A 12,501-nucleotide genomic window follows, 5' to 3' on the forward strand; every position below is an offset into this window, starting at 1 on the left:
CACAGCGGAGCGTGGCCTCCGCAATTAGCTCTGAAAATGTTTCTGAAGTTGATCGCGGAGGCTGCAATTACGACGCGCTGTACGCGCTGATTTGACTCGGTGACGATTCAGTTACGTGCTTTGTCTTGCGCGTTGTATTAGTGTGTCAGTTACGTGCTTCGTCTTTCGCGTTGTGCTAGCGTGTGCAGCGTAGTGCAGCTTCCATATGCACGACGGTTGCTCATGGTCATCGACGTTGGTAGTCGTGATGGAGGAGACGTGCCACCAGGCGTCAGCGTGGGTGCATCAACGCCTAAGGGCGCTTTAGCCACAAAACACCAATAGACATTATATATCAATGTGCAATAAACATTACACTACTTCTGTGAAGACACGTTTCACTTTCGTGTTCTATACCGATTCCTATATAAGAGGGATCAACCACATTTTTTTGTTTGAATAGGCAGAACAGAGGGGCACTGGCATTACAATGTAGGTAATAGAGCGAGGCTCGCGTGCCAGTCAGGCGAGAAACCGAAAACGGGTGACAAACACTGGAGAGTAGGCAAGGAAGAGCTTGGCTTTCATAATAATAATAATAATAATAATAATAATAATAATAATAATAATAATAATAATAATAATAATAATAATCACTGCAGTGTTGCGCGTGAAAGTCAACAAAGTGCAGACTCGCACGTTGGGACGTCGGGATCGCGTACAAGCCGTACTGACCACCCGGAGGCATGCGGGAATGGCACTCGGCCATCGCGACTACCGGAACGAAACTTGCGACTTACGCGGCGCAACTTGTTTCTGGGGAAAGAAAGCTGCTGCACAAAGAACGAGGAACCGAGGAATTAATTACTGCGGGGCGGAGGAAACATAATTGGGACGTGTAGGCGATAACCAATATGTTTAAGAATCTTGAGTTCTGACGCCATGTGTAGCGTTTCAGAGTTGAACGGGAACCTTTCAAGGACGCAGCAAGCTATTAGAGAGTTTTAGCTTGTGCGTAAACTAACGTATTACCCTTTGCGGAATGCCGGGTTAATGAAGACGTAAACGTGACCGGACGGGTTGGTGGCTCCACCTGGTGGCGTAGGTTAACCAACCACAGTATACTTAGCTGCTGGTGTAAAGTGTCAGCAGTGACGTAATCGTTAACATGCAGAAACGCCGGGCCCGGCGAAATTCAGAAACGCCCATGTAACTTGCATTTGGTGCACGTTACAGAACCTCAGGTGGTCAAAATTAGTCCGCAGTCACACAGTGCGGCGTGTATCATAACCAGATCGCGGTTTTGGTACGTAATATTCAAGACTTTAATTATTTTTAAGCGTGACAAGATATAACTACCAGTGTTCTTGCTGCAGCTCATGTGTCCATTAACATGGTAGTGCGTGAAGTTTAATACGTTTACGGACAAGCCAAAACTCTATATTACGGATTTTTCGGGAAAGTTAGATATATCGAACCCAAAGTTAACGGGTGCCGTCGGTACCAAGCACAAATTATGCTTGCGCATGCGCAAGCTTAATGATCTCGTTTGATGATGCTACTCATTGTGCCCATTAAACTAAACTGCGTGCACATCGCCAAATCTCTCTAGCAGATAGTTTCAGCACAGCCGTGTTTCTATCAGTCGTACGGTCATATTCAGCATTTTACCTGATATGTTTTACTGGGCGAGAAAATTTACCGTACGGCCACACAAGACTCAAACTCAGTGGTACCGCATCAGCAAGGTAAGTTTGCGCGCGCTAGCATGGCTCCTATATACTGATAATATGCGCATCGCGAATTAGTCAGAAAACGCAAAGCCCGTAAGTAGCCTGGCGCGATAACGGTAATAGTACGTTAGCGCACGTTAGTTCATCTGAAAGCATATACGTATGCGGATAATTTGCTGGATAACCTTATCAGAGTGCCGCTTTCCGCTGAGATGAATGCGCTGCAGATGATGTGAAAATTACAAATAAGATCGTATGGAATTAATCTGATATCTACTAATGGCAAACGAAGAAGACGACCCATGACATGGTCAACTCGTTAGGCCTCATAAGCGTCTGCAAAACAAGAATAGCTGTGTGACGTAATGCTGGTGAAAGTAGACGTTGGAGAACTTTCGCCGTAACACGGATAGACAAAAGTTTCATGAAAAGAAAGGCAGAGAGGCACATTCCCCAAGTCCTCTACTCTGCACAGAGGGATGTAAGGAAGGAGGCGGTAAAATTATGATAGCTGACGATGACGACAGATACAGAACACATAACGGGTAGATCGACTCATAGCCTGAAGTACACACACGTACTTTACAAAAAAGTTAAAACCTGGTTGACCCGAGAACTAGGTTTATAGTCTATGAGCTGTGCCATGTGATTCACCTCAATACCGTGGAAGATCAACATTAGTTGGCTGATACTCTAGCCCATCTCAATAGCCAACCGTTTGTCAGAGGACGTTATACAGGTCCCTTGGTGTGCCGTAACAATATTGTTGCAAGCGCAGGAAAATGTTTATTTAGGCCTTGAAGGCGGACGCGAACACAACGAGGCGGTCGCCACATGTTAGAAGTCAAAAGCACAAACAGAACCTCAGATGGCCAAACCTAAACTAATAATTTTGAAGATACTAATGCAAACACTACCATAACAATATGGGTAATGTTGTCGTTATTGATGTGCTTTTCTTGAGCCAGTCAACTGAGAAGAGATAACACCCCCTCCCCCCTCCTAACCCCCCAAACTATTCAGCAATGCCGCAGCTATTTAACGAGTGCAGAGCAGGAAAGTAGTACCGACTGGCATTACGACGATGGTGTTGACTTTTTGACCACGTTCATTACGGCGGAGCCAGCGCGAATAACGCTTACATCAAGGTTTCTTCCTTCCTGCCGTCCTTTCCTCATTGCTTATGCTGTCTGCTTCAACACAAGAGACGCGGCGCACGTTCACTTTAATGGTAAAGAATGAAACAAGGGCGGTCCAGTCGGAATGCTTCGAAACTGGCACGTACAGTTCTGGAGGAATGAAACACTAACGTACCGACAAAGAAGGTATACAGTTGTGAAACAACACTGCAGGAACTGGATGTTTCAAATTAGGGGGAAAAAAAAGGCTCGAACACTTTTATTGTTAGACATCGAATGAGGTACCGGCCGACGGGCTTCCTCTTAGAGCCAACGGGCTATCGCACGGCAAAAGTTCACATCAGCCGTACTAATAATTACATCTACCCCAATCACCATCTTCTAATCTCGTTCCTTCCGATATAAGCTTCCCCGTTCGCGATTCACTTTCCCGTGAAAAAAAAAAAAAAAAAAAAAAAAAAACGTTTACTGAAAATTGGCGGAAGATGTGACGGCGCCACTTGCGTATCAATAGTGATGCCGCTATCGTAGCAGCCGGTTTCGCTTACAGAAGCAGGATAATGAACTACGAAACTACCAAGCCAAAACATGCCGCCGGCTGCGAACGAGGTGACAGGAATCGCGTGCCGACTGAATAGGAATGAAATGACTCTCATTCGGATATAATAGTGCGGCAATAGTTGCTTCCTCGCACGGCACCCTCGAAGCGCAAGCGATCGCCGCGCTCCTTTTCCATGGAGCCAAGGATAGCTTCGAGTTAATTGACGGACACGCACGCCAACAGCTTTTCTTGGCAGTGACTCCCGCATGTTTACTGATCATGCGCGTTTTTGTCACAAAGATATGACAGCGGGCCGACGTGTTTTAAGAGTATGATTTGCCCGAATTGTTTGTGGGGCCAGAACAAAGACGTGTATGGGACAATCGAAACCCAAGTGAACTGCTAAACGAAATACCACCAGTGATCGACAAGATAAAAACACCGATAAGACATCTGCGCGCATGCTGCGGAAAGTGGCAGCCCATGCGTTTGAAGATGATATTAACACGGTGGAACGTCGCGGATTCGCGGGCTTCGACCAACGATGTTTGATCAGTTATGACCAGAGGCAGGAGCGCCAACCTACCTCTGCCATTACGCCCGATGCCTAACGCCCCTTAATCGCTGCAATGTAATTTAAAATAAGCACGTGCGTACATTCGCCTGTGATAACAAAAGTACCCGGCTATAAGATCGCCGACGTTCCAGATGTGATAGGCACGGCGAATCGGCAGCGACCATCTTCGACGCATCCGCGCTGCGCGAACCACACAACTCGACGCGCAGTAGTAACACGGGCTAGTGCCGCCGTGTTCAAACATAGACGGTACCCACAGCGCCGTTACTGTGAGGCACCGCAATCCCAGCTTCACCGGCGTCTGTCATTCCTCCGAAGTCGTCCACTGCGAAGTCAATACGGACACAAACAACGAACCTACCCGGATTCGGCGCTCGATCCAGACGCTGATTCTCGACATCCTGCTTCTGGCGTGGTCCACTTTCGACGGCCTCCCTCTTCGCGGGTAATAATCCTTCGGGAGGTCGACACGAGGCGTCCCTATCCTTGCCGCAAAGTTCCTCGTAAATGCCGAGGATCGTCCGCTTGGGACAACACAGGGTGGTTCCGCGCGTACACTACACGAAAGTCTTCTGGGGGCACCGAAATCAGTCACGACCGCGTCGACGACGCCACGACAGAGGCACGCAGAAACAGCCGAGAACAACCCAGCGCCGCTCCCACCAACCAGCGCGCTGCCAAAACCCTTCTCAAAGCTGCCCGCACCACGAGCAGAGAACGGGTGAGGAGGACGCGCTTGAGAGGAGGAAGGTCGCCGCTGCCGCCAGCGCCCGTGACGACAGAGAGCGTAGTAGGCCCACGTGATTTCCGACGAACAACCCCACCGCTAGCGTGACGTCACCGCAGATAGGGTCACGTGACTTCGAAAAAAAAAAAAAAAAAAACAGCGAACGGCGCAGGCGTGGTGGAGGAGGCCGGTGGTTTGGCCAGGCGCGCCAAGCCGTGCGACGCGCCTTTTGTGTTATCTTGGCACAGCTGAGCCAGGCTCTCGCGCAATGGCATCCGCTCGCGAATGCCTACGCGATATGCTCGCGCAGTAAGAAGGGAGAGTTGCACTGGGGTGGTGCGCCGTCGAGATAAGACAATGCGTTCGCTCCCGTGTTTAAACCCACTTGAGTTTCCTTCGCATCCGATATAGCTGCGCGCTGCATGTTTGGAGCAGCAGCTAAAAGCGTATTTCCTTTTCTCATAACGTCTTCAGAGCAGGCGGTTGCGGCCTCAAAAAGAAAGCAGGGAATGTCCGGCACAGAAGAAATATTAAACACTAGACAACTTTCCCGCTCTCGAGGGGTGCCCCGGCAGGCGATCGAATGTCGCTGGAGTCGGGGAAAAAAAAAAAAAAAAAAAGCTATTTCGCAATCTGCGCGGCAGGTTTGGACATGGTCGTTATAACCGACCCACAGGTTTAAGCAGACAGTTCCCTTCCTGAATGTACTCTCTTTCTAATCGACTGGGTTAATCGACTCTTTCTATTCGCTGTTGTGGTAATTTGACATTCTTATGGTGCAGCGGGCATCCAGGCGATAATACTGATTTTAATGCTTACACGTGGCTGCTACGAGCCGCTGAGATCAGATTTCATAGCGATAAGTCTAAGGGTTTTCGGGAAAGCGTAAGCTTGCTGGAACGCAGCCGCAGGATACACCCAACAAGAATGGGTTAAAGGATGCCGAGAAAACTGTGAACTGCTTTTTCAGCCCGAATGGCTACGCTTGTACGAATGTTGGGGAGATAGTGCAGAAAACGGAGAGATTTCAAGGTTTGAGTGAATGGCGTTAACAAGCGCGAGCAAACATGTAAGGCACAAAAAACTAACCCAACTGGAAGACAGAAGTCGGAGGTGAAATCTTGTTGTTTTCGGTGTAGAAAAATCCCCGAACGAGACTGAGGCCGTTTTTGCTGCGCAAGGTAATCAAAGAAGTGCTTGAAGACAGTTGCTTATCTGTAACCAGAATCCACGCCTGGGAAAGCCTTCCAGTAGGCGGCCTGTGATTTCGTTTTTCCTCAATTACACCGAAAAGGAAGGGTGTTGAGTGACTACAAGAAGCTTAAGGAAACGTGCGTCTTTAGAGAAATTGATTTTTTTTTTCGCGGAAATGCTAAGAAAACGCAAACTGCTTTAGCAAAGTGCGAAAGCAGATAAAGAGCAAGGCAAGCGGATCGTGCTCGCAGACGATAAATTACGAGTTGATAAGATGGTCTGTGCCTGAGATGACGTCTGCAACACACGTGTGCCGCTCCAGCTGGGTAAAGATCCGTCACGAAACGCATAGCTTCGTTTGGAGGATCTTCGAGTGCTTTGTTTTAACGCTAGGAAGTATTCTAGACAATGTTCACGAACTTGATATTCTACTTCATTCCTACGATCCCCACTTGATATTCATCACAGAATTTTGGCTGCACGATGGCACCTCCGCGATGGCACGTGGTGGTGGAGTTGCTGTTGTTTCAAAGCTTGATCCCTGATCCTTGACCAGATCCATGATCCTTGACCAGATCCCTGATCACGAACGCCTGCTTTTGAATGTTTCCGTAGGTGACTTCACCTTTACACTTTGTTATGTTTATAGAACTCAAGACATTTCGGGTTCCTTTCTTGAAATACTTTATATCATCTTCTTGTAAACCGCGTGAGTAAGGTTATTGCTACCGGGTATCTTAACATACCTTGCATAAAATGGAGCATCCTAGTTTACGGACAATGTACAACATCTGATGTTATTTTAGACATAATGCTAACTTTAAACGCTGAACGAATGAACAAATTATCCCTGAACCTATGCGTAACAGTGCTATTTTGGACTTGCTTGTCAGATGCATTTTTTTTTTCGAATGGTGTACTGCGCATTGAAGAGGGTTGTATCTGACCATAGTGTATTGTCATTTAGTTGGCCTCTACGACGATGAAATAGTTTTTGTGATATTTCTCTCATTGTCACATACCTTGATCGCGCAAACGATGCAGATGTTATAGATTACTTCGACATTGCACTGCTCAGTAACACAGATGTTGATGTTCATGCTATGTGGGCGCAGTTCGAAGAGGCGACAATGTTTTCCCTAAAACTCAATGTCCCTTGCTTGCCGGAAGGTGCTGAAAAACCTCCGCAATCCAACAGTACGAAAATTATCCATGTGAAACGTAAGCTCAAGCGTCCCAGAAACAACCGAGGCACTACATACGCCTGAATAACTTGAAGAGGAAAATATAGCACTTCCTGCATTCACTATTAGACGATCCCGCTAAGTTTTGGAGATTTCTTGCTCAACGTGGCGAATCAGTGCGGAAGGTCAAAGTAGATGGCATGTGTAAGCGACGACTCTACGATATCAGAAGCGTTTAATAAATATTTCAAACCGTTTTCACATCTTCAAGCGTTCGCAGTATGCCTTTTCAAACATTGGAGGCATTTCCCCAATAACAGGCGGAGAGCTTTTTGTCCATGTTAAGGAAGTTAAAACGTAATAAAAGTGCAGAACCGGACAAAATCCCGAATGCCTTTTTAAAACGATTTGATTTATGCAGTTGAGTGAGTTCTTGTCGAAGGTCTTTGACGCCTCGCTGCGTAACATTGATGCGCCACATGAGTTGAGAATGGCGCGTGTTGTGCCGATACACAAGAAAGAGAGACAAATTTCAATTACATCTGCTTGTTGTAAATTATTAGAACGTATTGTAGTCGGTAGTATCGGGTCTTTTCTAGCAGATAATAATATATTATCGCATTGTCAGCATGGCTTTCGGAAGGGAATGTCAACGACTGCACATCTTGTGACAACTATAAAAAAAAAAAAAAAACTTTTGGCAGCTCTCAAGAACTAACGGAAATTGATGTTCTGCTTTTGGATTTGCAAAGGCTTTTTTTTTTCTTTTTTTGACAGGGTGTGGCAAAGTAAGTTACTCCAAAAATGAGAAGCTATAAGTTTACCGCGTTATCTTATTAGGTGGATAGAGGCTTATTTAAGAAAGAGAAAACAACGTGTTCTTATTTAAGTCAGTGCTTCTGAATTACTAGACGTTACACCAGGAGTTCCTCAGGGAACACCTGGAGTTACACCTGGAGTTCCTCATGCTTTGGGGCAATTGTTATTTTTGATATATGTGAATCACTTAAAACAAATCATTCCCGAGTCCGTGTTTTTGAAACTTTTTGCTCGTGATTGTATTGCTGTAGAAAGAATTACCTCCATTGGCGACCGCGAGGAACTTCAGGAATCTCTCACTAACGTAGAACGCTGGTGTAAAAAAAAAAAAAAAAAACTGTGCTTTTAAGAATCACACGTAAGAAGTGCCCTAGCGTATTGCTATATCCCGTCAAGGGATCTTCCGTACAAACAGTGCCAAAATATAAATATTTAGGTGTTATCCTAATCAGTGACTTTCCTTGGGGCGCACATATACCAGCATTTTTTTTTTTTTTTTCATGCGCGTTTCAGAAACTGTGCTTTCTAAAGAGGAAGCTAAAACAGGCAACAGCTAGCTGGAGTTAAACTTCAAGCCTAAAATGCACTTATTAGGCTGAAGTACGCGCCGGCGGTATGGGACCCTTATGCTAAAAGATACATATACGGCTTAGAAATGGTACGGCGGAGAGCAGTACGGTATATATTATATTTAACAAATACAAAAGGGTGGACTCTCCAACTGAACTGATGAGAGTAAATAACATCCCTATGCTAGCGTTACGCAGAAAAACAGGCCGTGTGTAATTCTTGCGAAGTATCCTGTCTCGATCAATCAGTATAAGCACACCGTCGACTCAAAAACGCCAGACAACGCGTATGACTCGTCACACTCACAAGCACTTCCGCAGTGAATTTTTACGAAAACCACAGTGTACCAACAGAGCTCTTTTTCTCGCGTGCAATCTCGTATTAGAACTCTCTTACCGAGCAAGTTATTCAGGCGGCAAACTTTTATGAAGCCGCTGAAATGTATTTATCTATGTAAAAAAAATTTTTGTCAGTGCTATTAACAGCACCAGCTACTGCTGTACAGGGTGTTGTCGAATGTCCTTGTGTTATTCTTTCTTTCTTTCGTTTTCCATTTCTTTTAGTAAAATGTGCGCACGTTGCGCGTATTACATGCATGTTTGTTGTCTCACTCGAGCTTAGGTCTTTAAGGCTCGCGGTATTGTGGAATAAAAATAAAAATAAATGTAAAAACAACTAGAGGAGAACTTATTGGGCGACATGATGATAATATTTGCAAGCTGTGAATGTCTATTTTATTACACGAGTGTTCTCAAAAAATGTTTCGGCATGTCCTTTCGCTGCAAACATATCTGCTTTCACCATCGCTACAAATTTCCCTGCTTCTGCCATGCAACGTAGCCTTGAATTAAAGACACTCGGCAACACAAAAAGAAGTACCGCGAGTGCCCGCAAAAACCGCAATTGCTGCTGTCGACAGGCTGCACCAATTATCATATATATGAGTTATTACGTTTCATGACAGAAATGTCTACGGCTCGCATAAACGATCATAGTATACTTTTTCAGATGGACTACACCATCCCACGAATATAGATGGAGCTGTCCGGGAGCATACCACCGTACTGTAAAGCAGGCAGTACACAAGCGATCTTCCGTCTTCCACTTTACTGAAAGCTAGAACTCATCAACACGTTTCTGAACCAATTAATAAAATCGGTGCAATGCACAGAAATAAAACAGCGGTACAGTGACATGGGCACTTATTAAAGCTAATAGCTTTCTTCGGCTCTTCCGGCTGTTGGTCGGTGGTCGGACTCGGCAAGAAAAACGTTTTTTCACACACACACGCACTCTCTCTCTCTCGTTCATTCGTTTGTTCTATTTTCTTACAATGACAATCATCGTCGATGATTTCTGCACAGTTTCCTGTGCGTTCGTATTTTCTGGCACACGTATAGGTTCGCGGCTACACGAAAACGTCATACCTGCTTGCATATGAACGTGCATGTACATGCAGTAACCAGGATGTACAAAGGCATAGACACAGGGAATAACACATTTAATTTCGTTTGGATGCGTAGTATTACCTAAATGGATATGGGTTACTCACGGCGACATTTGCGACATCCTTTAAACGTTCTTCCGACTGCAAATTTCCAGACTTCTTCAACATAAAAACAGGATGGTCAAAATTTACCTAAAATTATCTAAAGCATTGCCTCTTTAATCCCGTTTCTATCATCGTTGGTTTCTTTGCGCCGGTGTACGTGCTAAGAATAAAACTGCAATGCAAAAAACTCGGAAAGACTGCTCATAAACGCTCAAGTAACTGGGAATTAGAGCAGACACCAAAAAGATATCTCTTGTGCGCGTCAGTAGGTCAAGTCCATTATGGGAATGCAGGCACTTTTGTTCTTTTTTCATGGCTACCCCGTTTTTTTTTTGTTTTTTTTTTCACATACAACTTTGCCTTCCATCAAACAAGACGCGGATATTCTCCGTATACTCACAGTTGAGGAAGAAATTGCCACAAATAAACAGCTCTTTCTACGTATAAGTGTCGAGAATTCGCCCGTGACTCTTTCTTTCCATTCTACCCATCCTCCTTCCGTACTTATATACTTCCCATTATAACGGGAGGCTGCAGCCAAAGAAAGATGGCAGCGCTTGGCACCTGCACGCCTTTGCTAGCATTTGCGTTCTCAGCCCAACAAAAAGGATACGGCACGTACGCACACGATGGATAGCGAGAGAGAGAGAGAGAGAGAGAGAGAGAGAGAGAGAGAGAGAGAGAAGTCATAACGGAAAGGCAGGGAGGTTGACCATGTTGAGCCCGGTAGGTTACCCTGCACTGGGAGAGGGGGGAAAGGGGATTGAAAGAGAAGAAGGAAGAGAGAAAAAGACACCTACAGACACACGCACGCAACACAGGCGCACAGAGAGAGAGAGAGAGAGAGAGAGAGAGAGAGAGAGAAAATCGCGCACGCCAGAACACATACGCAAGCATCCATAGGCGCACGCTCACTTTGGGACGGCATCCAGCGGAGCGGCGCGCGGGAATCCATCATCGGCGCCGCACAACAGAGTTCGCGGTCGCAATCCGTGCAAGTGCGGCGCTTTGAGAAGCGTATATAACGGAAGAAAGAAAGGCCGGCGGAGACAGGTCAGGCGTCGTCATTACCGCTGCCAGTTTCCTGTTGCATGTCAACGTCAGGTTGCTGCGAAGGCCATAGATCAGTGCGCACAGTAGGGAAGAAGATTCTTTGTGCGTGCTCGAAGGAGGCTGTTTAGCAGTTTTCACCGCACGTGAACGTGCTCTGCGAGAATGCTTTGTTTCTGATTTCTTCGTGCTGAAAAGCGCAGAGCCGCGCATGTGCTTTGACGATGCGAGCGCTGCGGGCGATCGGGTGTTGCGAGCTACCGGCGTTATCCTCGAACGATGCGAAGGGGGTGCAACGCTAATGAGGTGGGCGAAGCTTTATAGCTGCAACGTATCCTCGCGGACATTCTGCTGCGCAGGAATATAACTAAAGAATGCCTCTAAGCGAGGAAGAGATACAAATAGATGCTGCACGTGAACGACAATACAATACAGGAAACAGGCGTTAACAACCGTAACACCGCAAACATGCAGCAGTCCAGTACTTTGGATTTGCAAGTGTGACCTAAATCGTGCAGTTGATAAGTTTTGATGATCATCCGCCGCGAGAGCTTCGTGGGCATATGTCATTGCACTGCTAAGCTCGAAGTCGTAGGTTCGAACTCTACAATCGCGGCAGCCGCATTATGATGGGTGCGAAATGCAAAAACGCTCGTGTCCTTAAATTTAGATGCACGTTAAAGAACACCAGGAGGTCGAAATTAATCCGGAGTCCCCCAGTACGGCATGCCTCAATCAGATGGTGGTTGTGGCAGGCAAAATCTCAGAAATAAATGCAAGTAAGCTTAGATGCGACCTACAGGAATAAGGAGGCCGCTCACCTCGGGCGATGACTTCGCTTGCTCCGACGAATAAAGTTTATTCATCGTACTTAGATATGCTCAGAATTTCTTGCTTCAATTGACGATTGTAACACAGGAGAAGGAGCTTTATAATATATAATTTCGCTTTCAACGAACATCTGCGCGGTTAAGTTAATTGGCATTTATCGCACGGCAACTGCCCCTCAGTTTTGCGCGAGAGCACGTGTGTGTTCCTAATCTCATCCTTCGCTTTTATTACTATATAATTTTTATGCTTCTTATTTTCAAACAGAAGACCCAAAAGTTGGCGGACGCTATTGACGCGGCGCAGAAGACTAGGAAGCTTTAGTGACCACGTGACTAATGTTAGCGTATACGCCTGCTGTATAGAAATGAACCGGAGCCGAATTGCATGCATGCGCAGTGTCGCTGATCCTGCTCTTCGAGTCCACTCTAATCCACTTGGGCACTCTGTCTTGTTAACTGCTGTGTATATACTATAATGGCTGCGTTAGATCAGCTATAAACGCGCTGACACTCCTGTTGAGTAAACTTGGGCGAATGAATGGAATGACACTCTCAGATCCGAGACAGTGCAAATACGTTGTGGCTACGGCTGCAAAGACAAAAAGA

The 12,501-nt window shown here is 46.0% G+C and overlaps 1 protein-coding gene across 4 annotated transcripts in view; it reads right to left on the minus strand.

The window, feature by feature from the left end:
• Nucleotides 1-12,501, minus strand: part of LOC119455859 (protein draper-like) — a 224,578-nt gene that overhangs the window by 80,657 nt on the left and 131,420 nt on the right. For 2 of the 4 annotated variants that reach the window (XM_037717374.2, XM_037717373.2), the window contains exon 1: nucleotides 4,331-4,672. The exons of 1 other annotated variant lie outside the window; for it this stretch is intronic. The gene's annotated coding sequence lies outside the window, so the exon portion shown is untranslated. Of the gene's footprint in view, nucleotides 1-4,330; nucleotides 4,673-12,501 lie in introns of those variants that run through there. One more of the 4 variants, XM_037717371.2, reaches the window with a different exon arrangement.

Source organism: Dermacentor silvarum, chromosome 6 (genome assembly GCF_013339745.2).
Source record: "Dermacentor silvarum isolate Dsil-2018 chromosome 6, BIME_Dsil_1.4, whole genome shotgun sequence".
Taxonomy (NCBI): Eukaryota; Metazoa; Arthropoda; class Arachnida; order Ixodida; family Ixodidae; genus Dermacentor; species Dermacentor silvarum.